The sequence below is a fragment of the Carlito syrichta genome, unplaced genomic scaffold (genome assembly GCF_000164805.1).
Source record: "Carlito syrichta isolate Samal-C Ts95f unplaced genomic scaffold, Tarsius_syrichta-2.0.1 Scaffold311873, whole genome shotgun sequence".
Lineage (NCBI taxonomy): Eukaryota > Metazoa > Chordata > Mammalia > Primates > Tarsiidae > Carlito > Carlito syrichta.
Genome location: NW_007255969.1, coordinates 722,521 through 749,140, shown reverse-complemented (window position 1 = coordinate 749,140; position 26,620 = coordinate 722,521). Strand labels below are relative to the sequence as shown.

The following is a 26,620-nucleotide window of genomic DNA, read 5'->3' as shown; positions in this document are numbered from 1 at the left end:
GTGCTTGTCTTGCTGTTCTGCCTTTAGGTGTCTTTTTTTTTTTTTTTGAGTTGAAGTCTCACTCTGTCGCCCAGACTGGAATGCAGTGGCCACTCCCGGCCACCACAGCCTCGCCCTGTTGGGCTCCAGCCATCCTTCCGCCTCCGCCTTCCAAGTAGCCAGAACTACAGGCACACACTACCACGCCTGGCTAGTTTTTGATTTATTGTAGAGATGAGGTCTCGCTGCCCAGGCGGGTCTTGAACCCGCAGGCTCAGGCAATCCACTCACCTCAGCCTCCCAAAGGTGTGGGATTACAGGCTGAGCCACCAAGCCCAGCTTTAGGTGTCTTCTTAACTAGACCCCTCAAGGGAAGAGGCTGCAACCTTTCGTCTGATGAGCCTGAAGACAGTACCTAGTGTGTGGCAGACGTTAATGGACGTTTAGTAAATCAATTTACACGTGAATTCCGTGCTACTACACACGCTACTATTTTTCTATGCACCGGATCTTGATCATCTTCCTCACTGGTCATGGAAAAAAAAGTAGATGCCGGGTGACAGGACTGGACCCCATAGCCCCAATTCTCATCCATAGCCCACATTTCAGATATCATGTTCAATAAAATGGCCTCTTAGTTCTCACTTGGTGACTTATGATTTAAAAATTACAAATTTGAATTCATAAAATTCATGGATATTGTCCTGCCTGGAAGTATAAAATGACGGTATAAATCACTGCTTTTTACCTCTTTTGCTTATAGGGGTTTTATATAAGATCTTGTTTGATTGAAGATGTCACTTCTAAACAAGCTCAAAAGCCCACTGTTCTAGCCCTAAATTTCATTTGCATTTCCAGACTAAAGGCTCATTTTGGCTTTGATGAGGTGGTTTCTGCTATCACGCTAGCTCACATAGGACAAGACTTCTCAACTCCTGCTGCATGAAACTGGGAAGCTTTTCAAAAATACGCCCAGGCCTATACCTAGTGATCCCCCTATAATTGGGCTGGGAAAAGGGTAGCCCAGGTACCAGTATTTATGAAAAGCACAAATAACTGTAAAAAAAGAAAAAAGATTCTGCGGGACTTAAAAAACCAAGTAGTTAACTATGGAAATGTTGAAGTTTTGAATTGCTGATTTTTAAAAAATTAATTATATTGTGCCATTGTCTTTCTTGGGAGTAAGGCTACTGCAGTCTTAAGTTTGTTGTATGATTTGGAGGCCAAAAACAGCGTTTAGTAGAATCCCTCATCTATGGACAATGTCCTAAGGCTTCTGAAATTTTTTTTTAAAAATCTCTTATCTGTCATTCTCTGAAACCTACGTGCAGCAGAATTTTAATGTCCCTTATTGGTAGGAATAACTAACACAACACCTATTTCAGATCATGGAAATGAGGACTGACAAGGACAGTAGGTTTAAGAAGTTTGCACAAGTAGTGGCCTCCCTGGCACCCTTGTTAGCTTGAATAAACACTACTCCTCTGACAGATCCTCTGTAGCTCCACCACGCTGATAAAATCTGACATTCTGGTTAATCACTTTTTAATGATATTCTTCCTTTTGTTCTTGGTATGTGAGAAATCAGCCCCTTTTAAAAATAGGGTGTGGGAAAAAAATTAACTTTAATTTCTTAATTTGGTAAAATGGGCCGCTATAATTTCTATATATTAAGTATCTCCTCATATATTTTTTAAAGATTATAAAGTACCCTAAGTCCTATAGAGGAAAAACTCTGGGACAAATTATTCGAAAACATTGCGAGAAAATCCCGTACATTCCGATAGCAGGTTCCATTTCATTGCTGCATACTATTAAAAATGCAAATATCCATAAACATCAGTTTTGCAGGTTATCAATTTGTTGGAAATGGCTGCATGCTGTTCTTCTTCCAAAGTGTCATCCCTTTCATCTGGGTTCTTTAGGGGAGGAAGGCTCAGAAACATTCCCACTTGGGGTTGAATCCGTTAGGGCAGGAAAAGGAATCGAACCCTATATTGAACTTGGTTATTTGCAGCGGAGGCATGTCATCCTGTGTGAGACTGACGTCAGGCAGATTGAATGCAGAGGCAAACAGAGAGTGTGTGTGTGTGTGTGTGTGTGTGTGTGTGTGTGTGTTTAAAGCCCCACTCCCAGAATATGAAGTGAGTTTGAAGGGCACCACAGCAGCCCTTGGATCTGTCAAGAATGTACCTATTTTTAACATGCTGGATCAAGTGTCAGCACTCCATAGGAGATGAGGAAGGGGGCAGAGCCCGACTTGCAGAGATTCCGTGGATGGTAAATGGCCCTCTGGCGTGTTTACAATACAGCTGTGCATTCTTAATGGCTCTGCCGCTGCCATGTCAGGTAAAGTTTTCTTTGCACGTGATGAATGGCAGAGGAATCTTTCGCGGAGGGAATCCAAGGAGCTGGGAGGAAGAAAAGGGCAGGGAAGAGCGGAAAAGAGCGAGAAAGAAGCCCGCAGCTCCAGAGGGACATAGCCTGTGCTTTGCAGTTGCTTGTGTGGATAGAAACCAGATGGTGAGCTGGAACACCCGCTTGGCTATCCGAGGAGCCAAACATATGGTTAATGGTCGGGAGAAATAGCTTTCAGAGCCAGGGCTTTGCTGACTGCTTCATATTACAGATTGTTACAGTGTGTCATTACATTGCCAACCTAAGTGCTTAATACCCACTGCGGGCGCTGGGCATACACTTACAAGAAGGACTTTTAGCTCTTTGCTGGCTCTGGATGGAGAAGTGACATCATAGAGAGGCTGAAAATGTCTAGTGCCGGAGGTAGGGAGAAGGGTAATTGTGTAGTGGAAACAACATTTCTTTTCTTTGCTTGTTAACAAGCGAAGCTGTCTCTCCTTCAGTCTTTACTCCACTGAACTGTACTGTTCTCTGAGAACCTTTCGTACACTAGGCTGGTTCTCTCCCCTTCTCTGTTTCTGTCACTCTCTCTTTCTCTGTCTTCTCTTCCTACACACACACACACGGAAGTTCTAAAGCCAACATCCACAGCCCAGGTCATGTCCCCCGACTCTTGTGGACTGGACACCCCCGTTCACCTGGAAGCCCCATCACGGCACTCAGAGGCCCTGCATTTGAAGTTTCTGTTTGGGAAGCTTTGGGCAACAGCAGGCCTGTGTTATCTAAGGAACTGCTGAGCCCATTCATCTGCTTTTCACGGCCCGCTTCCTTTTATTTTTAGCCAAATCCGTCAGGCCTGACAGGCGGGTAATTCGAGCCAGAGAAAGGGCAGAGCTCCAGGTTCTTTCCACAAAGCAATTCTTCTCCTCCCTCCTGGGAGGGCTCCAGACTTGGCCTGCTTCAGGCAGATGGATTTGTTGAGTCATGTGAGATCATTTACACAAAAACACAGTGAGGCAGTGGAAATTAAAAAAAAAAGAAGAAGAAGAAGAAGAAAAGAAAAGAAGGAGGGTGGGGGAAGAGGAAGGAGGAGGGGCACGGGGGAGGCCGGGCTGCCCCGCTACTGGGAAGCACAGGAATTCTGCAGCAGGCAGCTAGACTGCGGAATGCCTAGAGTCATTTGTGTATAAGGTAATGTCTAGTTTACAGAGCGGGGCGGGCCAGGCCAGCAAGGCGCCTCCAGCAGTTCGCCTCTGTGTCAAGGAGGAAGGGGGGGTGGGGCCACTGGAAAAAAAATTTTGAGAGCAACACCCACCCCACAAAGACCACACTGTTGACAGCGTTGGGTTCCAGTAGCAGTAAACTACCAATGGGCTGGTTTCTAGAAAATGAGTTTGCTCTGTGATGTAATACAAGTTTGCTTTGTCCTGACGCCAGCATGACACTGAGGCAGCAGGGGAGGGAGAAGAGGAAAATTGGAACTGGGCTCTCGGTTAATGGATTCCAGAGCTCATTTAGCAGGACTTGAGTGGAGGGACGGAAGGGGGGATATTGGGGACACTTGCTGCGAGGTCTGCCGTAATTGCGGTAGGTAAAATAAAGTCATGACTATCGTTTCCTTGCTCAAGAAGAATTGAGCCATGACTTTGAAATGCCAAGGAAGGTATCATTTTTCCCTACCGCAGTATTTATTTTCCTTTGGCTTCTGGGGAGAGGGGGCAGAAAGCCCCACTGTTACATCACGGCAAACAGTATTAACGTGAGTGAATTAGTTTTGTTTATTGCTTATGCCACAAACCCTGAAAACACTCCATTAAAAAAATCATCTCCTGCTCATTCATGAAATTCTTCTTTTTCTTCTTCAAATTGGCTTCCACGCATTAGCTGTGCTTGGATGAGGATTTTTATTTTCTTTTTTCTTTTTTGCTGGAGTAAAAGAGTTCGAGGAAGAGTAATGAATGGGTTATCTAAATGTACATTTTTACACCAGATGTAATGAAAAGATGCCATGTGCAAGAGAAGGGAATATTTGGAGATAGGAACTGAAAATCAGAAATCAGAGCATGCACCATGACTATTTTCATTTATGATGCATTTCTGCAATTATTTAGAACCCTATTGTACAGCTATTTTTTTTTAGCCATCCTAGAATGTAGGTCAACATCATCATGGTTCCGTATACTTTGTTGGTATTTTAAAAGTGGAGACATTTTGCCTTTCTTCCCCCAGACCTACATAAACTTCGGTTACATGGGCAGTTTTAGTACTCATGGAACGTAGCTCCTAAAACCCTTCTGTTAATAGTCACCGCTGAATTTTGACAGTAGGCACTCGGATCACACCCCGACCTGTTATAAACACGGCAGCACTCCTGATGTTGCCGATCACGCTGTCTGACATTGAAGCTATTCCGCTTTTTCCCAGGCAGCTCTGATGATCTCACTCTGCATAGTTAAAGGACAGCTTTTATTTATTTTTTTATTTGTTTTTGGCTTGAGGAGAGAACTGGTAATTTTGTGTGGTTGTTTTACACTTTGGGGATCTCGGCCTGCATGATCTCACCGTGACTGTAATGTGATGATGGGTTGGCGTGACTTAAACCTCCCCATGTCCTTGAGTGTTCCCGCCACGTCTCGGTCTCGATGCTGTTGGCATTTCGGGCCAGATGACTGTTTGATAGGGCGGCTGTCCTGTCCATCCTGTGCACAATAGGATCTTTAGTTGTGTTACTGGCCTCTACCCACCTGATGCCGGTAGCACTCTCCCCGTCGTGACAACCAAAAATGTCCCCATGTCTTGCTAAGTATCCCCTGCGAGGCAAAATCACCCCGGCTCAGAACCATTCCTCTGCGTTCTCCTTCTGGTCTACCTCCTGAGATGGCTGCGCAGAAGGAAAGGGTATAAAACCATGTTTTGCCTCTTGGCATTTTAAGTGGGAATCCCAAGTGAGGTCAAGTTTTTCCGAGAGTACTTTGAGTTTTGCTATGCAGAACCATTTCTCTCTTGGAATTCTGACCTGAGCAGGTGGAACCTCTCAAAGCGGCCTTCTGGTGACAGTGACTGTTGCCAGCACTGTTGAAAAGGAAGTGGCCCCACTGCCTGAGCCTAGGGATGTTGACATTAGCAGAAAGGGAACTTGTCACCAGGGACCCGAACAGAGAGCCCAGGCCCCAGGCTCACCGCCTTTCTGTTCAGCCCAGGAGGGAAAGGCTGCGGCCACAGTTCTTTCTTGGGAGCCCAGCCGACTTCCTCCCTGTCCCAGTGGCTGTGGTCTCCGAAGCTGTGGTCTTCCTCTCGTTAGCGAGGAATGCAGTGCTCGCCACAGGCTGGGGCAGGCATAAATTTCCTCTGTTTGTTTTGTGAGGACTAGTGTCGACTGCTGTAATGAGATCAGAGGAGACCCCGGGGTCGGCTGCTGGAGCCGTTTTCTGTGGCTGTTCTCTTGGCTGCGTGCTGCTGGAGGCGGCCGAGGCTCCCTGGAGGCTGTGGTTGTGATGTGGTGGGGTGGTCGTGCCCCTGTCGCATTCCTCGCCGCCTTTGCTTGTCTCGTGCCACCAAAACATCAGCGCTGCAGTCATCCAGTCCTAAATCATGGAAAGGTGAATGCAAGGCGGAATCCTTCCCACAGAACTGAGGACAGACTTGGTCGCCTGCAGAAAGTGCAGCCTTGGGCAGGAAGGTGACCTCTGCTTCCTTGGGATAACCACCCGGAGTGCTTGCTTGCTGTGGGCTGGAGGGAGGTTCTCAAGGCCTGGGCTACCCGGAAGCTCTTTCTCACCCAACGTCACTCTGTTAGGGGGAAGAGTTAGGGAATGAGTCACAACGATTAGCTTATGCTAAGAACATATTTCTGGCTCTCGCCTAAATGACAGCTAAGTGACTACATATGGGACCTAAATATGGCAGAATTGAGTTTAGGGAACCCAATACTGGACCTTCCTGTCAGCATAGTACACTGAGCCAATGCAGCCTGGCCCACTTCCGACCACCCAATCCACAAAATCCTACGGTATATTGGATCACAGAAAATATTTTCAAGTATAGATGAGCTTTAAAGCAGGAAAAGGAAATTCCCAAGTACCAGAAGCCATTGATGCTACTGGCCTGTGAGTGTTTCAGGGTCTAGGATCCAGGGGCTGTGGTGTTTAGACTCACACAGGAACTGCTTGTGAAAAGGGGACAAGAAGAATTTCCCCCAGAGTCTGTCTGGGGCTTTGAATATGTATGTTTGAAGTACGGGGCAAGAGGACGGAAATCCAGGGTTATGCTGTTTGAATAGCTGTGGGGTCCATAGCTACCCTCCCTGCATGGTGGGGGAGCTTCTACTATTTTGAAATAGAAACTGGTTCAAGAGTATTGAAAGCCCTCAGACCGTGCTGAAAGCAAACCTAGATCTCAGGCGAGGTTTAACCCCTCAGGATGCTGTACTCCCTCCAAAAGAACAAGCCACACTAAAGAGAAGCTGGTAATAAAAAGTACCGAATCTAAGCCCCAGGAAAACAGAGGTTAACAGTGAATCTCTGAATGTGCTTTCCACCAGAGTCCATCCTGCCAACTAGAGCTTTCTACTGGGGATTAATGAAGGTTTCTTCCCAGAGGGGCAAGGCATGCAATTCAACCCACCCTTGCTTACTAAGCAGACGAACTGCAGTTATAAGCACCGGCCCCCATTAAGGTGACCATCCTCATTACAGCCTGTCCCAAGGTCTTTTTGAGAATATTTACATTCCTTCGTTGGAAACCTTTTAGGCTTCCTTAAAAAGATACCTTCCTAGTGATTTTCCTTGTCCTTGTTCCGGTGGCTGTCTTTTGAGTTCCGGTTTCCCACCAAATCATAGGAAATGTGTTTGCCTGAATTGTACAGCAAACCCCAAGGGAGAGGGGAGCTGAATTTGTCTGGAAGGCTGTGTCATTCTTTCAGCATAAAACCAAAGAAACTTGGGTAAGTCAGGCACGGTTAGTAAACCTTTGTCCTAGATGAATAGAATTCAGCCTTCTCAATCCAAAGTGGACGAATGGATGAGGAGTTACTTTCAACCATGTACTCTCCATGCAGTGATGTGCACTGTTGGCAAACATGAATTGAGGACGCTAAAATTAAAGCATGATTCCTTAGGTATTAATAGGGTAAGGGAATCTCGTGTGTTTAATATTTTTTTCTTGTGAGGTATGCAAAAAGGACATTGCCAGTACTGGCCAAATAATTCCCTGCTGACCTTAAAGCAATGCCATGCTTCTTGAGAAAAAACTCTTCAGGATTTTATTCTTAATTTGGACTTATTGTAAAAAATTAATCTCAAAATACTCTAGCCAAGTGAGAAACAGATACAGATATTGACATGAAAGCTTCAGAAGAGTATAGAAAGAAAGGAAATAGGCTCAGCTGGCATTACATTTAAGCAAGATCTTCCAAAACATTGTTATTAAATTTGGCATATATTGGGTGCCTACTGTGTGTAAAGATAGGTGCTGGGTATTTGGGTTCTAGGACAAAACAGACAAGATCTGTTGAAATGTTCAAAATAATCTCAGGAGGCATAAAGAATTTCCCTTAATCTTAGGGATAAAGGTACAGAGAGACTCAGAGAGTCATTTGCCAAAATCACATGCCAAGAGGTAGAGTTGACATTCAGATCGACTTGGCATTAGGTCCCTGCTTCACCCACTCTTCCCCTTGGGCTGTCTGTGCTCAATAAAGCCACAGCAGTATAACCCCAGAGGGGCCAGGCAGCAGGTTGGGAGCTTCCACCCCTGGAGATGTAAAGGAACAAAGAATCCCCTGACTGACATGAAAGTTGTACAGTGAAGATGCAAACTGGCCGACCAAATCCAGTACCCGCAGGATTTCCAAAGTATTAGCATAAGTTCCCAGCATTAATAGAACAAATGATTTTACATAATCTCTCAACTCTCCTTCTTGAATCTCACAAGCTCTTGGGCGCATGGGGCTTGTTCCTGCCTTGCTGGGGCCAGAGTCGAGTGACAGACCCTCCAAACCCTCCCACTCTTCACTGTCTTCTCAGGCCTGACTTTTCCACACATCTCATTCTTACTTGACTTGACCCCTGGTTTAAATAGTCACGCAGGCAAGGGAACTGGGCTGGGCCTTGTAACCTCTTGGGAGCTCTTCCGTACTACGCCTTTATATTGAGATAGTCCTCAATCACTGGGAGACTGAAATTGACCTTTTATAAGGATAGCTCTGAATCTAAACATCTGATATCCTGACTTGTGATTTGACCGTATACAGGAATCCCCTAGTCTGTGTGCCAGAAGTGGTTCTGTGAAAGCAACAGATACTTTGCCACTTGGCACTCTTGGCCCTCTACTGACCTCTGTTCCTCCCCATCTGGCTCTTCGACCATCGTGTGTGTGTGTGTGTGTGTGTGTGTGTGTGTCTAGCTGCATGTCTCTCCTTTAATAATCCTCTTGTGTCCTCTTCTTTATCACAGTTTCCTATTGAACCACAACTCATACGCTAGTTAAAATTCAGAATATTAATGTTCAGATATCCTAACCTATCCTTGGGAAGGAAGGCCATTATGGTGCATGATGGGAAGGTGCTCTCCTCTTTCTGACTTGGGATGTGTGTTTTCCAGGGTATTCTGTGACAGCAGGGAATGGGGGAGGAGAGCAGAACAGCAAACATTGCCCAGTCTCTTGGGGCAGAGCCGTGTTATGGTGTGTTTGCTGCCTCCGGGTAGGGTTGGTGAGGACACCCGAGGTCCTGGAGAACCAGAGCCGGACATCAACCATCACCTTGAGGGTGGAAGACCTGTAAGAAGCTTCTCGGGGAGCTCAGCTCTGTTCCTCCTGCCTTTCTGTAGGGGGAAAGGAATGGGCCAGCCACTTTGGGAGGTGTGTGTACCGTGGGGACAGGCGTCAGGAACCTGTGTGTTCCTTTACCTCCAGATCCCTTTATCCCAGCACCATGCCCCATATTGTAGAAGGGAGGGATTAGACTTTCTGTAATGAAATAGCCTTACACATAGTTCATCTTGGACAAGGATTCCAGTTGAAGGTTGTCAAGACTTACTTCAGAGCCTTGTAAATTACTCCAGCCCTCAAAACACAGTAGAGGAAATTAGGGGTATTTCTCTCACCTGTCCATCTGATGGCCCAAGCTCCTAAATCCTAGATTTTAGAGCATCTCCTCTAGACGCCTAAGCCTGTTCATCTTTTTTTTCTCTGCCCCATCCTGCCCTCCAGAGGGTTCATCTTTTTATGGCTTCACTTATTCTTTCCCCCCAAGCTCTTGGGTTTGGTCTGGTTCCTCATGCTCTAGCAGGATGTAGAGGTGGGAAGGGGAGGGATAAGAGTCCATTCCACAGACTGGCTTAAGGGTGCATTCTTACTATTATTTATTATTGTTATTTTGAGTTGGAGCCTCATGCTGCTGCCCAGCCTGAAGTGCAGTAGTATGATCACAACAATCACAGTTCATGGCAGCCTCAACTTCCTGGGCTCAGGCAAACTATCCACATCATCACAAGTAACTGAGACAACAGGCACGTGACACCATGCTCAGCTAATTTTTATTTTTTTATTTTTTGTCGAGATGAGCTTTTGCTGTGTTGCCCAGGTTGGTCTCAAACTCCTGGGCTCAAGCAGTCTGCTCGCCTCAGCCTCCCAAAGGGCTGGGATTACAGGTATGAGCCGCTGTGCCTGGCCTTCAGGGTGCCTGATAACCAAAAGCTAGTGAGACCTTTAGCCCTGTGAAAAGTGGCCTGCTTGTCCTTATTGGCCTGTCTCCCACAGGAGTGTCTGAGCTACCAGCTCTGAGATATACTACAAAAGGTTTCTAGAATGAATTTTGAAGAATGGGGTGAGAGTTGGAATGAGGAGAAAAGCCCAACTCACCATATTCCGCTCCAAACTTGTAATAACTATTTGCTGCATTTTCAAGGGCCCAGGCACAATGCATACACAAACCAGCCCTTGACACTTTTAAGCTTCTCTTTAGAGGAAGGAGGATAGGATAAAGTTAGCTTCTGCGATTCTCACCATGCCTCTGTACCGCATTAGCAGCGATCCAGGTGAAGCAGGCTTCTCTCCGTGGGAGGTGGCGGTTGATGGTAAATAAATAGTGGTGAAACAGGTAGGCCCGGTCTTAGCTTTTTAGTCCAGCTCCCACTTGCAGACGCCCCAGCCATGAGCGTGTGTAACCTTAGAGAAGCTCTGGGATGTGGAATTGTCACCAGGAGCCAGCATCTGGGTCCCTTCTCTAGCGAGGACCTGGCCGGTGAGGGGCACTTGACCATATTACCAGACTGTCTCTGGGTATCTTTCTTACCTTGTCTTTTTTCTTTGTAACCTTCACCTTTATTTCTCCTCTCTCTTCTTTGTACCCTGTCTCCACCTGCCTGCTCACCCACACCACTTCCATCCATCTGGAGAGATGAATTGCTAAGTAACCTCCTAGAAGTCTAAGATTGACCATAGGCTTTGTTGACCATTGAATCAACTCTGTTAGGATCAGCTGAGTGGAAGTCACACATTGGCTTATGGGATTGACTTTCTCAGGGCCCCCTTTAGAGGCATCTGTACTTTCCTTCTGTTCATCACCAGAGGAATCCAACCTGGTAAAAGATTAGAAAGAAACACCCTTAATTTCACAGTGGTAGCTCAGGTATCTTTTTCTCTAATGCTTTACATTTAAGATGCAGTCTCTTTTTTTAAGCTGTAAATTTCTCTAAGCTTCTTCATAAGATGAATTGGCTGCAAAACAATTTGCTTCTCTCTGTTTCAAAGGAGATGGAAAGGACTTGATAGAACAAGGCCAGTCTTTTTGGTTGCTGTCCAGAAGCGAATTGACCCAGTTTCTAAAACTGTTGTCTCTTCTCTGAGGTGTTTTCTGTTCATGGTGGTCTTTGATGTGTTTGTGAATGTGTGTGTGTGTGTGTGTGTGTGTGTGTGTGTGTGTGTGTGTGTGTGTGTTATTTGGGGGAAGTTGTGTTTATTTTTAATTTGTAGGTTCTGTACATGCTTTAATTCCTAGTATCTTCAAATGAAGTCACTTCTGGCCCAGGGTATACTGCGTATTATGGCATAACTGAGGAGAATTATTTTACCTCACTGTCTCTAGTTTCCTAATTGGAAACACTATCACTCAGATTGGTATCAGAACCAAATGAGAGTATTCGTGTAGAAGCGCACTATATACTTTTGAGCACTATACAGCTGTGTGATGTTCTTAATAATATTTTTAAGAAGCTTTACAACTCTGGCATTAAAAAATTTTCCTCGCTTTAAAAAAAACCCAAAGGCAATCTGCCACAATCATCAACAATGGTTTTAAGCCCCTACGCTTTTAGGAGTCTGTATGATCCAGTGCTCTGTGACTGAGAGCAAAGAAAAAAAAAATCTCTTCATCATATTTACTAAGAACATTTTATGTGACTAATTTTTTTCTCAAGAGGTTTTTAGTCTGGTTCGGTTGTAGAACAACATATGTGACAATGACATATGAAAACTTGGGGCAGGGTACAGGGAGGGATCCCTAATCAGTTTAGGGCAAACTGTGTACCCAGATCTGAAAGGATGGGGACTGTGGCATGACCAAGCCGGGTGGGGCTCCCTGGGGAAGTGGTGTACACGAATCCTTGTCTGTCTGTCATTATCTTCTTGTGTCCAGCTTTCCTGTGTTGATACCAATGTGGACATGTCTATGGAATTGTGACATAAGGCATCTCTGCAAGGCATTTGGACAGGCTTTCTAGTTAAGTGCTAGGCTGCAGTTTTAAAATGGACCTGTACATATATGAAAAAAAGAAACAGCATGGATAGAGTTCTGCTTTAAAACTCAGACATGTATTAGCATCTGCTTCTGGAAATTCAAAGAGTCAAAGTTATCTGCATAATTTTTTCAGTCACTTTAGGATTGATTAGAAGGCACTATTGCGTTTTCTTGACTTTGAAACCATGATCACCCGGGCATCATGTATATGTGTGGAGATGTATAGATATAGTCATGCCACAAAGTCAGAGTTCCAGGGTCTCTCCATGTTGTGCACCATTGTTACAATATGCTATTGCTGTGGCTGAATGTGGTATTTTCTTTGGAATCTGTGTCTCAAATAGCCAGGGAGTGATTTGCAGTTTCCTCCTCCTATCTTCTTCCTCCTCCTGATTTATAAAAGGAATGTAATAATATTATGTTCACAGAATAGTAATGTGTATGGAATAGGAGCTTATCTTTTGAAAATGTAAATTGTGAAATCACTTTCTTAGCAGTGAAAGATGCTAATATGGGGAGTATAGCTTTGGAAATCTCCATGTCCTGGACTCAGCAGACATGTCATTCTCCAATAGACAAAGGCCGATTACTGAGAACTAAAGGGGATTATGGTGGGCTAGTGGGATTATGATTCCTTTTTCTATTGTACATATCTATATTGTTATTATGTTGTAATTTTAAATGATGCATTTTTATTTTTAAAAGCACTGCAGTTCCAGTTAAATCTTCAATTTCATGTTTTATGGGATAGTTCAAACATATAAATCCTTCCTAGATGCAACTTAAATAATGCACAAATCAAGTGATTATAAGGAACCTCACGATGTTTTGTTTTCCTTTCAAATCCACCTGTAAACATTTTTCAAAGAAAAAGACTGCAAATCTACTTAAATGGTTGAAGTGATTTTCTTTATGTTTTTCCTTAATATTTGGCAAATTAAGAATCCTGAAACCTTATACTAATTTTTTTTAACTCTAAAAATGTTATTCAAGTAGATAAAAATCTATGTCAAGATGTAATAGTATTTTGGGGGACTTGAGTTTTTATTCCTGAGGAGGTCAGAGCCCAAACTAGAGACTCTTAAAGTCATTGACCTCTCTGGCTTATTGATCACTAAATTCTTAGTACCCAGCCCTTTGCAAGTGCTCAAAACACAGTTATTAATGAATGAGTGTTCCTGTCACTGTGTATCTCCAGTCACTCTAAGCATATAATATCTAGCTTTTTCTTCCCACTGGCATGCCCATTGCCCAGTGGCATGCCTCAAGACTCTAGATTTTACACTCTAGATCTGCACTATCCAGTATAGTGGCCACTAACTAATGTGGCTATTTAAATTTAAACAAACTTAAGAATTCAGTACTAGCCACACTTCAAGTGCCCAGTGGACACATCTGGCTCACAGCCTCCATATTGGACAGCGTCGATGTGCATCACTGCCATCATGGCAGCAAGTCCCATTGGACACAGGACTGCTCTGTGCCTTCCTGAGCAGCAGCTGATAGATTTATTCTTTGCTTGTGCCCACAGGGCAGCTGTCTGCTTCAGAAAGTGAGGGCTCCACACACAAGGAGAATCTTCAAGAGCTGCCTCGCAGTGTGACATGTCTGATCCCTTGCTCCCATCCCTGCAGCATGAACAAGGTAAGAAGTGCTTTAGGGAATCGACCCTTGTGTTTTCTTTATGGTACTGTGACTTTCTCGAGTATGAAATGTCTTTCCATGGTGTGAGGAGGTTGCTTTTCCTGCCAGGAGTGCTCCAAAGGCTGTAGAGTTGTGTGACCCCTGGTGAGCAGGGAGGTCACACAGGAACGGGGCTGTGTAGTTTTCTAGAGGCATCACTTATATTTTCTAGAGGCCTCTAAGTAGCTGAAATATTGGTTCTTAGCATAACTGCCTTGGCATGAAACTTGGAAGATTAAAGACTCTGGGGCCAGATTGTCTGGGATTAAATATCAGCTCTTCCAGATGCTAGCACCGATGACCCTGGACAAGTGACTTAATTTCTTGGTATCTCAGTTTCCTCATCTGTAAAATGCTGATAATAATGGTACCTACCTCACCGGTTGTTGTAAGGATGACATGAGTTAATACGTGTGCCAGTGCTTACTGTAATGCCTGTCCACATTACAAGCTCTTGATAAATACTTGCTGCTGCTGTTTTGATGTTGGGGACCCCATTGTCCCTTAGATATAATGGCAACGTAGCCTGAGTACATTTGCAACATTTTCATTTATTTCCTGATTACACTGATGAGATTGATGAGCAACGATATTGATTACCAGAGGGATTCTCCGAGGATAAGCGATGAATAAGTCTCAGGTCATGCCTTCAGCAGGTAACGCACTCTTTAGTGTTCTAGTGAGGTATGTACCAGAAGGTCTGGTAGCACAGAAGGAGGAATATCCCTCTGGGGGATCTGGGAAGGACATTGTAGAGGAGGTGACATTTTGAGTCGGATCCTGGATGATGAATTGTGGTTTCCTAGACAGGGAAGGTAGCACAAAGCAGTCCAGATAAAGGAAGCAGCCTGTTTTTAGGCACAAACACATATGAGAAAGTCTGGCATGTTTAGAGAACAAAAAGTTGGGTAGGGCTGGAGCAGGGTTGCTTGGCCTCTACACCTGACATTTGAACCAGGTAACTCTTTGTAGCGAGAGACTGTCTTCTGCATTGTAGGGGTTTTATGACATCCCCTTCCCCTCACTCTAGTTGTGACAGCCAAAACTGTCTCCTGATATTGCCCAGTGTCTCTTGGGAAGACAAAATCACCTCCTGGTTGAAAATTACACTCGTAGACGGTGACAGAACCTTTGAGCCACTGAAGGATTTAAAATAGGAGAGAGGGCTGGGCACGCCATGCCTATAATCCCAGCACTTTGGGAGGTCAAGGCAGGAGGATTACTTGAGCCCAGGAATTTGAAACCAGCCTAAGCAACATGGCATGACCTCATCTCTACAAAAAACTTTTTTTAAATGAGGCAGGCATGTTGGTACACGCCTATAGTCCCAGCTATTCAGGAGGCTGAGGTGGAAGGATCACCTGAGCCCAGGAGGTCAAGGCTGTGGTGAGCTATGACTGTGCCCACTCCAATCTGGGCAAAAGGGTGAGACCCCCGACTCAGAAAAGGGAAGATAACAAAAAGAAGCAGGGGAGTGACATTTCTAGAGGCCTGAAAAACCAGGTGTGTTATTTGATACATTATCTATGGGTTGTGGTAGAGTTGGACAGCACTTTTAGATGATTTGGTCTCAAAAAGGGAGTTTGGGATTTCTAAACTTTAGAAAGCCCATTTAACTGGTTGAGGTCCTTTCACTAAGGACCCTTTTCCTTTTTTCTCATGGCCATTTCTTTGGCCTTCTTGCAGGCAGGAAGGGCCATGGGCTGCTTCAGCGCTTAGAGAATGCTGAAGGCTTCTGTGTGCTTATTCTCTTTGTTTGGATTGAAGTTTTGTGGAAGACTGTGGTTGCGTTACCCTTGCTGAAGAGATCAGCAAAAAACCAAGCAATTGTGTTTGAGAGGCTTTCATTTGAGAAGTAAACTGGTGGAAGACCAGAAGGTAAGCAGGTGTTCTGCTCCAGGGTCATGACTAGAGGGGAAGGGGATTCCTGGTTGCAAGCCTTGCTTCTGTTATTTAAAATTAGGTGTACTGAAAAGCCAAGACAACTCTTAGGAAATCTCTGCTCAGCAAGCAGTTTGCTGTGACAGGTCTGCCCTAAGTTTCTCCAGGGCAACTCAAGACTGATGTCCTGGATTCACTCTTGACACACAGCTGGGAACCAGATGCCTCAGAAATTGCAAGCGTCTCAGTAGGTGTGTCTGTTGTTTGGGAATTCCGTGCTACCTGAGTGGCCCAGTAAGTGCTTCATTGTATATTATTTTAATTGAAAGTAGTGATTAAGCATGACGTGTCACCTTCGTAAGTCAGCATTTTCTTATGGTTTTCTTGGTATAAGACAAAGAATAGGTCACTCCCTTCTCTGCACAAATAAAACTAGAGAATCATTTCTTCAACTAGGAGATGGAGTTTAGAATGTTAGAAATAGTGTTGTAGGTGTGACTGATGTTCTAAGTAGATTTGTTCCTAGAAAGTTGGAAACATCTGAACTGTGCGCTCTCCTCTTTCTCGGACACACACTGTAATATATACTCTTTTTTTTTTCCTTGTAAACCCCAGCCAGCTGATGGGACACCAGTTAAGAAGATGTCAGGATGGAGGGTTGCCCCAGCATTCTGGGGTTCTTGTTGTTTCTGTGGAGCCCCAGGGTGATGCTGATGGCAGTTAGACATTGACAGCTCTCTTTTGGGTCAATCAGAGTGGATTCCTCTAGAAAATATAGGAATGACTCCCTGCCCCCATGGCACACAGGGATAGGAAGTTTGTTTTTTAATTTCAGTAGTTTTAGAGGGTACAAATAGTTTTTGGTTTGAGCCTTAAGTGTACCCACCCCACCCCCATTTGTGCACATTGTACCTAATAGGAGATTAATAGGGCTAACCTAATAGCCAGTGAATTGCAGTCCACCAGGTAGAGCCTTCATGCCTCACATTCTTGAAATTCTATCTGTACCAGGGTCTAAGGAGACACCAGGAAGGTGTAGTTCCATCCCTTGGATAGCTAGCATGTTGGTGCATCAGAGCTGGAAGAAGAGAGACATGGATGAGCCTGGAGACAAGGCCCCGCTTGAATCTGCTGTCATGCCAGGGGCCAGTGTCCATGGCATGTGTCAGTTTGATTCCCAACTTAGGAGGTTTACACAGCATAGACACCCTCACATTGATTCACCTTTTTGATATTGTAAACAGGCTTTAATCGTTGTACATTCTGAGCCTTGCATAGTTAAATAAATGGTAGGGCACATATTTTCCCAGAATACTCATTCTTCCTAGTCCTGATGCAGACTTGAAGAAGATCACCTTTCCAATGTTCAGATGCTCTTCAGATCGTTTTGCAAGAGCTGACTTGCCAAACTTTATATTGATCAAATACTTCATAATTAGAACTTAATTTGTAAATTTTGTTGAAAGTCCTCATCTTTCTTACTTGGTTATTCTCTTGTTCATAGGTATAAACATATGTTATATATGTTATAATTTGTTGCTAGGAAGAAGGATTAATGTTTCGGGTTGATCTGTGTTACCTGTGTGCTATCATGCTATAAAGAAAAGATTTTAGTGTGTTATTAAGGGAAAAAAAATCATAGCCAGATGGGAGGTACATTGGACAAGATGGGATGCCGTAGAGACAGACTGGGTGAGATGATAGACATTCAATATGTACCGCTATGAAGTTCACAAAACCACACCAGCAAGAACTGTGTTGTACTCTGGAAGGCTTTCCCTTCCTTAGTTGCAATGCTGGGATTATGATCCTCCACTCGGTCCCTCATGGCCATTGTTTTTATAACGGCATGTCTCATGCTGTTCTCTGCCTTGAATTTATGAGGACACTCCATCTGATTGAAAAATAATTGATTTCTCCATTATTATACAAAATTACCCTCTCCCTCCTCCTACTGTGAAAAAGAATCTTCTTGAGAACTGTTTCTTCCTTGATATGTTCAAATGAAGCCGGATCTGACTTTTATTGCTTTGGACAAATGCCAAAGCCTCAAGTGAAGTAGACTAGTGCCTCTTATCTCTTTTGGTGGGTGGATGCCACTGTTTTGCTTAATTTATCTGCCCAACAGTATTTTCCAGTGTTCAGCACATCCTACTGTGCCAGGTTTGAGGCAGTTTCACATTTACACTAAGATCAATATCTCTACAGTCAACTAAAAAGTAAAACTAAAATTGAGTTCTGCCTTCGTTGAGAGTTTTTCTTACTCTGCACCTCCTTAATTCGAAGCAGTGAAGTCCAGAATTTATTACTCCTGCCTCTCCCACCCAAAACTTGGTGTATATAAACTCTGGTTGATAAGACATCAGCTCCTCCAATACATATTTATCTAGGGTGTACTATGTGCCGCACACTGTGCTTGCAGTAAATAATGTTAGTGAATAAAACAAAGGTCTTTGCTGTCTGAAGCTTCCGTTCTGACAAAGGTGAGGACACTCAGTACATCCAAAGGCTTAACATAAACCTCATGTTAAAACTGTTTCCATTTTAAACTTCTACTTGAAGAGCAAGTTAACAGAGATGCTAGATGCAGTATAAGGAATTAGTGAATAATAAGCATATGAGATCTTTCTCCTCTCCTTTCTGGGACATCCTCAGTGGTTTGTTTCATCAAATGTTCAATCTATATTTAATAAGTCTCAGCCATCATTTTTCTGAAGGTACTGGTCAGGTCTTTGTGGCAGACTTTGAAGAGCTGTTGCACCATTTGCAACCTAGTGACATAGAACAAAATACAAGTAAAAATAAATGATCTCGGAATAAGGAAGGCTTTTTTAATTTCTAGTGGCAGAAATGATCAAGAGAATGTATTTAACTGATAAAGAGAATGTATTTAACTGTATACAACTTCAAAATTTCTTTCCATCAAGAGACATTCTGAAGACAAAGGAACAGGCTGAGGTGGTATTTCCACATATGATATAAAGTTGGTTAATTTATCAAGAATTCTTACAAATTAACAGAGATTAATTAGATAAATATGATCACACTAATAGAAAATGGACAAACAGCAGAAAGATAAGATCAATAAAGGAAGAAATATTAATAAATAACATAGGCTGGGCTCAGTGACTCAGCCTATAATCCCAGCACTTTGGGAGGCTGAGGCGAGTGGATTGTCTGAGCCCAAGGATTTGAGACCAGCCCAGGCAACTTGGTGAGATCTCGTCTCTATAATAAATCAAAAATTAACTGGGTGTGGTAATGCGTGCCTACAGTTCTGGCTACTTGGTAGACTGAGGCGGAAGGATCTCTGGAGCCCAGCAGGTCGATGTTGGGGTGGCTGTGAGTGTGCCACTGCACTCCAGCCTGGGCAACAGAGTGAGACTCCCACTCAAATAAATAAATAAATAACGTATAAGAAAATATTCAGCCTCAATAGTAAGCAAAGAAATGCATGTTAAAATGATGAGATGGCAAAAGAAACTGTCAAAAGAGCAGGGAGATAGCCCACAGAATAGGAAAAAATATTTGCCAACTGTATATCTGACAAAGGCCTAACATCTAGGATCTATAAGGAGCTCAAACGTGCCGAAAGGGAAAAAAAAAACCCCATTAAAAAGTGGGCAAAAGACATGAATAGACACTTCTCAAAAGAAAATATACGGGTAGCCAACAGACACATGAAAAAGTGCTCGACCGTATATTTTCTTTTGAGAAGTGTCTATTCATGTCTTTTGCCCACTTTTTAATGGGGTTTTTTTTTTCCCTTTCGGCACGTTTGAGCTCCTTATAGATCCTAGATGTTAGGCCTTTGTCAGATATACAGTTGGCAAATATTTTTTCCTATTCTGTGGGCTATCTCCCTTCTCTTTTGACCTTCCATATGACCAGCAATTCCCTTATTGGGAATATACCCGGAGGAACTCAAATCATTCTACAAAAAAGATGCCTGCACCCGAATGTTTATTGCAGCTGTATTCAAAATAGCAAAAACATGGAACCAACCATGCTGCCCATCGAAGCTAGACTGGGTAAAAAAAAAAAATACATACAATCGAATATTATGTAACCATCAAGAAGGACATACATATGGACTTCGCAGCAACTTGGATGGATTTAGAGTCGATCATACTCAGTGATCTACCACAGAAACAAAGAGCAGAGTACTATATGTTCTCACTCACAGGCAGACCTTGAACAATTATCATCATAATACTGTAAGAAAGGAATTGGCAGTAGTGGGAAACTGCCAGGGGAGGGGGGGGGTGTGGAAATGGCAGTTGAGAGAAAGTGCCAGGGCAGGGAGGGGCACACTTCATCAACAAGGGCACCTGCATGATCAACGTTAGTATGCCAAACCCTGAATTGTACCCCACATCTGTAAAATAAAAACAAATAAAATGATGAGATGCTATTTTCCACCTATACAATTGATGCGGATTTGTAAAACTCGTCAGTGAAGGTTGGAATTAGGCTCTCTCATACACAGTTAATGAAAACACATTTCTCAAAGGGACTTAAACAATGTGTATCAAAGCCTAAAAAATGGACTCACCTTTTGACTGAGAAACTTCATTTCTGGACTATTAACTCGAAGAAAATCACCAAGGATGTATGTAAAAGTTGAGCTAAGATGTTCATTATAATATTCTTAAAATACCAATTTCTCAGTGGTAATAACCATGACATAGTCCTACAATAAAAATACCAAGGAGGGTTGGAGAAGTATTTAGTGACATTAAACAGATATTCTAAATAAGTTGTGAAGAAGGCAAGTTGTATAAAGAATGTGCAGCTTGATTATTATTTCCTTTTTTTAAAAAAGATAGATGTATGAGCACAGAAAAAAGATTGTAGATACACATCAAAATATTATCTTTACTTTGCTTGTATGTTCTAAATTTTCTTTAGCAATGTGTATTTCTTTCATGCTAAAAATAATACTTTAAAATAAAAGACACTGAGTTATCTTTAAGATGTGAACTTCACTGTATTTTTTAAATATCCATGATGAAAAGATTGGAAGGACATTGCCCAGAATGTTGACAGTGGTTTTCCCAGAGGGTGGGTACACAGGACACAATTGTTTCTTTTTTTAAAAAAAAAAAAACAAAGCCGGGCTCGGTGGCTCAGCCTGTAATCCCGCGCCGTTGGGAGGCTGAAGTGAGTGGATAGCCTGAGCCCACAGGTTCGAGACCCGCCTGGGCAGCGAGACCTCATCTCTACAATAAATCAAAAAATCAGCCGGGCGTGGTAGCGCGCGCCTGTAATTCCGGCTACTCGGAAGGCTGAGGTGGAAGGATCGCCGGAGCCCAGCAGGTCGAGGCTGCGGTGGCCGGGAGCGGCCACTGCACTCCAGTCTGGGCGACAGAGTGAGACTCTAACTCAGAAAAAAAAAAAAAACGTTTCTGTATTGTCAGCTTTCCTACAATAAGTATTTGTGTATTTCATTAACAATCAGAAAAAAGGCAAACATTTAAAAATGAATACTATTTTAACTGTTTTGCATTTGAGATACAACTAGAGGAAGGTATTTAGTAGGCAGATAGAAAACAGAGAGAGTGATTTGTCAAAACAGATCTGGAGATTTGGACTTGGGAGTCATTCTGTTTGGCATATTACCAGGAAGGAACATTTTAATGTACTAATGGTTTGGGGCAGTAGAAGTAGAACAATGCTCTGGAAAAGGGTACTGTCCTTTGATTTAGTGTTTCTTTATGTCCTCTTACTCGGTATTGCACTGTTTTATTTAACTGTTCAGAGAGACACTTCTGATGTGTACAAAGTTGAGCTAGACCATTGGTTCTCAAATTATGGTTTGGGGTTCCTTGGGAGAACACCCTGAGACCCTTTCAGGGGATCCACCTGCAAGATAAAGGCCATTTTTATAAGAATAATAAAATATTGTTTGCCTTTTCACTTTTCCTTACTCACATATACAATTGAGTGTTGTAAGAAACTATGTGACATGCAATGACATCATCTCTAGGACAGCTCTTGGGATGTGTGCTTTGTGTTTTCATGTTCCAAAACATTCTGAGTTGTGACCTCTAGTGTGGTAAACATTGATAGAACTCACATAAACAAAAGCTCTTTAGGGTCTGCAGTAGCTTGTGAACCAGTGAACTAGACTGTGCCTGTGTTTTACATGTGGCAGGCTTTACTCTAATGAGAAGCTGGACCCTTGGCCCTGGGCAGTGAGTGCCCTGGACATTATGGCACTTCTGTTCTTAGCTTGTACATCTTTAAGGAGTAATCGCCCTTAACTCTTCTAAAAACGTCATTTTAAGAGTTTGTAATACTAAAACTAGTATTGCTGACACCTGTGTTACATGACCACTGAGTCCTGTGGATGTAGGGCACATGGAAATTTCTAAGGCCACGTTAGACTTCTAGATTCTGTCTCCATGGTCCTTGCCCTGGAAAATTCAGTGACATTTCAGAAAGAAAATACAAGTCTAGTCCCCTTCTGAGAGGCATGGAAGTGCAAATTTAAAATATAACCTACCACGTAATCCAGTAGAAGGTCAATTTGGTAAGAAGGTGGGAGAAGACCAAAAAAAAAAATTTTTCTTTTAAGTCACTGCCATGATTCACTGCAGCCTCGACCTCCTGGGCTCAGGTTATCCTTTCACCTCATCCTCTTGAGTAGCTGGGACTACAGATGTATGCCACCATGCCCAGCTAATTTTTTGAGGTTTTTTTTTGTAGATATGAGGTTTCACTGTGTTGTCTTGGCTGGTCTCGGACTCCTGGATTCAAGCAATCATCCCGCCTCGGCCTCCCAAAGTGCTGGGATTGCAGGTGTGAGCTACTGTGTCCAGCAGAGAAGACAAATTTAAAAGAATTAATTGACTATGTTTATGCTTATTTGTCTTTAAAATGTGTACATGTGGCTGAGTGCAGTGACTCACGCCTATAATCCCAGCACTTTGGGAGGCCAAGGTGAGAGGATTTGCCTGAGCCTGGGGGTTCGAGACCAGACTAGGCAACTTGGCGAGATCTCATCTCTACAATAAATCAAGGAAAATTAACCAGATGCAGTGGCTTGTGCCAGTGGTTCCAGATCATTTGAAGGTTGAGGTGGGAGGATTGCCTGAGCCCAGCAGGTCGAGGATGCGGTGGCCCTGAGCGTGCCACTGCACTCTAGCCTGGGTGACAGAGTGAGACTCCAACTCAAAAGAAAAATGTGTACATGTATATAACTTATTTGTGTGTGTGTGTAAATGTGTCTGAAACATATACATTTGAGAGAATTGCTGACTACGTTAGGTAAATCTCTCTCTTTTCACAGTCATTTCAACTGTGAAAGCTGCAGTAATGTTTCTATTTCAGTCCCATGGCTTTTCCTCCTATCTGCTTAACCAGAAGAAGCACATTTCAGTTGTCTCTGCTTGTGTGCACGGCGTGCCTCTGAATCTCAGAACTGTGCATAGTGGAGCACTGGTTGATGCCTACGTCTCTGGGAAGCAGTATTTATGTTCCAGGGCATACACCGAAAATCTGGACCTTTCTGTGTAGAGGATTTGAGCATCTGATAAACTTTCACACTGGAGGACTTCAAAGTAAGCCCCAGCTCTGAGACTGTGCACACACTTCGTGTCCTGTAAACATAGCAATGCCTTGTCTTGGGTGAAGGTGACACGTGGAATGATTTAGCGGCTCCTGACCAAGTCAGAAAAGATGATGGAGAATCTGAGTAAGGAGGAGGTAAATTAAGGCTTCAGAAAAGGAAGGCTGAACTTCTGAGTTGCTTTGAAGACCCTATCAGCCCCAGAGGAGGAGAAAGGATATGTTTCCACATAACGGTAATGTAATTTCGAGTCCGAGAGGCCAAGCTGTGAATCACAATAAGCTCTTTGAAATGTGGCTGCAGCTACTGACCATCACGCAGGTTTCACTTGAAGGAAGGCGCATACTTGGCCCCACTCTGTTCTCGTTAGTGGCATTTTCACACACGTTGTGATAGTTGGTTTTGGAATCTTGTTCATCCTTACTTTTTGAGAATTTTTTTTTTTTTTTTTGAGTTGGAGTCTCACTCTGTCACCCAGACTGGAGTGCAGTGGCCACTCCCGGCCACCGCAGCCTCGACCTGCTGGGCTCCGGCGATCCTTCCGCCTCAGCCTTCCGAGTAGCTGGAACTACAGGTGTGTGCTACCACACCCAGCTGATTTTTTAATTTATTGTGGAGATGAATTCTCGCCAAGTTGCCCAGGCGGGTCTCGAACCCGCAGGCTCAGGCAATCCACTCACCTCAACCTCCCAAGTCACGGGATTACAGGCTGAGCCACCGAGCCCGGCACTTTTTGAGAATTTAAAGAGGTGTACCTAGAAATTACTTGATTAAAACATGCCTTGCTTCCTTCCCCACCTCCTAAACCCATGGACTGTCCGGTGCCAACCTTCACGTGGAGATTTAATTGAATGTTGACTGAACGGGTTATCAGTTCTTGCTCTATATCACCATATGGGACTAAGACCACGTAGCCATGCAGCCTCAGTAGGGAGGCCCTTTGGACATTCAGTGTGTGCTGTGACTTTTTTCTTTGAGGCTGGTAGTTGCTGGGTCCCTGCAACAAAGAAGCCAGGGGTTTTCTGGCCTTTGTGAGTCAGGCAGAGGAATGTTTCCGTCTTCTTTCTCCAAGTCCCCAACTCTGCCCTTTCTCTCTCAATTAGTAGGCTTTAATGGATATAATTAAGTTACGCCCTATTTAGTTAATTGGTGACTGGAAACATGGTTATTTAGTTATTTAGTTAACCTGTGGTTTGTCCATCTTTAGAGTATCAATAATCGACTCCATTTGCCTGATTTTCCAAATGTGTCATCTCAGAGAGATTGCTATGAATGAAAGGAAACCTGCACCAGAGAGTGTTTCCAATGCAACTTATTCATTTAAGTATGTAGGACTTAAGATTGTCCTTTTTTCTTCCCTTTTTGTGATATAGGGACCTTATAGTGCATAGCTATTTGCTGGTATTCTTTCTGGTTTCCTATTATCATTTGTCTTCATAAAATAAGCCAAACATTGTTTTCTATAGATGTTTTCAGAGAACATATGTGCATCATTGGCTTTGTTTTTAAAAACCTCTCACTGTGTGGTAAAATGAATAAATGTACTAAATAAAAAAAAGTAGAGATGCCTATTTAAAATATATAAAATACATAATTTGCAGAAATTCTTTGGTTAATGTTCAGATGATACATATTTCTAGTCTCTCATAAATTACAATGTTTACTTTTAAATGCAAACATTTAGATTTGACTAATCACAGTTGATATGTTTTTCTGGTTGGTTTATTTTGTTTTCTTGGTTTTTTTATGGAATAGTTTTATAACTTCTTACCACCCTGACTTTAATAAAATGGCATTATCTTGAGAGGCTAGTCTCAATTAGATATAAGTACAAGCAATTAATTAAGATAACCAACCCTAACCAGAGAGGTAAAGTGTCACCACATGTCAGGGATTAAAGAACACCTGTTAATTAGAACGGTAAGAAAACTGCAATGAGTTTTGAAAAAAAAAGTGTTGGGTGAAATTAGCAATATCTGTGTTTCTTGTTATTTCTTAAATACAACCCATAAACAATCCCAGCTCTAGGCTGGGATTATAGTATTTTGGATGAGGTCTGATTATAGCTAAAAATAGACACCTCTATTGAAGTTCAGAAAAGGAATATTAAACAATCGAAATTTTGTGAAAGACTGATGTTATTTCATTGTAATAATTTCCCCAAAGGCACATTAGTAATGCTGCTAAATACAGACTTTAATAGACTTTAATAATGTGTACTTTAGAGGCCTGATACACAAAGGAATAATATATAAAACATTCATTACGAAAAATTGCTACCTTTTTTATTTAATAAGAAATCTGTTGAAACAAAAACCATTGCACTGCCTGTGGCATTGTGTTCCTGGGTGTTAGCAGGCTGAAGAATAATTGCCACCTTCTCTGACATGATTTTCACCTATTCTAATCAAGTTGCAATCATATTTTCGTACTTATTCCATGAATGAAAATGGGGATCTTTTTTTTAAAAAGTACTTTCATCAGATGGATCCTTGTTCAGATTGTGGCTCCGTGTTTCATTGCCTGTGTAATCTTGGACAAGTTGCTTCACACAAAACTCCATTTCTTCACTTGCAAACTGAGGATTGTTCTACCACCTCACAAGGTTGTGGGCGGAATAAGTCAAATGTTGACACATTGGAGTCTCCACATAATAGACACTCAATAAATACTTGTGACATGATTATTTTCTACATCTCTTTTGCTATTGCTTGTTTCTGTGGAGGGCTGTTGTGGGGTCTCAGGAAGGAGGTCCAGGGTAAAATAAAAGGCAATTAAGAAGAAACCTTAAGCAGCTCTGCAGCCAAGCCTTGCATTGGATTTCAATTTGATTTTAATGTGCTGCTGCTGAGAGCCATGCTGTTGAAAAAGGGAGAAGGGTAAGAAGCAGATGCTCTTAGAAGAACAGTGGGGCATTTATCTCTTTTAATGAGATAACATCATTACAGTGACAAAGTGCAGCGAATCGATAGGCGAAATGGACCGGCACTATCTTCCCAAAGTGCACTGATTGTTCCACTTCACAGCCTTAGAATCCGCTGAATCACGAATTCCCTCTTATCTGGTATTATAGCCGCTGGCTTTGATCTCGCAGAAGAGATCCACACCTTGGGGATCTCCAGAGGAGCAGGAAAACAGACTAATTGGATAAATGAGAAAAATCCGAGGTGACTTATAGACTGCCCTGTAATCAAGGCACCTCGGAGAAGGGAGGTTGGGCTGCTTTCTTCTTGGACCTCTTTAAATGGCTATGCACCATCACTCCCTACCCCTCCACCCACTCTCCTCGCTCTCTGTCTGCTTCTGGGTGTAATGTCAGAAACGCTAATCATGTCAGACTGTGACACTGACAGCCCTGACATTCACAACAAAGAGATGAGAAGGAGAGAGGAGAAGAGAGATGGGGGGAG

At 43.0% G+C, this 26,620-nt stretch overlaps 1 protein-coding gene across 1 annotated transcript in view; it reads left to right on the top strand.

Annotated features, from left to right (window-relative positions):
• The first annotated feature begins 3,651 nt into the window (after window positions 1–3,651).
• BACH2 (BTB domain and CNC homolog 2) overlaps window positions 3,652–26,620 on the top strand; it is a 297,095-nt gene continuing 274,126 nt past the window's right edge. Inside the window, exons 1-2 of the mRNA XM_008069240.2 lie at window positions 3,652–3,924; window positions 13,605–13,717. The gene's annotated coding sequence lies outside the window, so the exon portion shown is untranslated. The remainder of the gene's footprint in view (window positions 3,925–13,604; window positions 13,718–26,620) is intronic.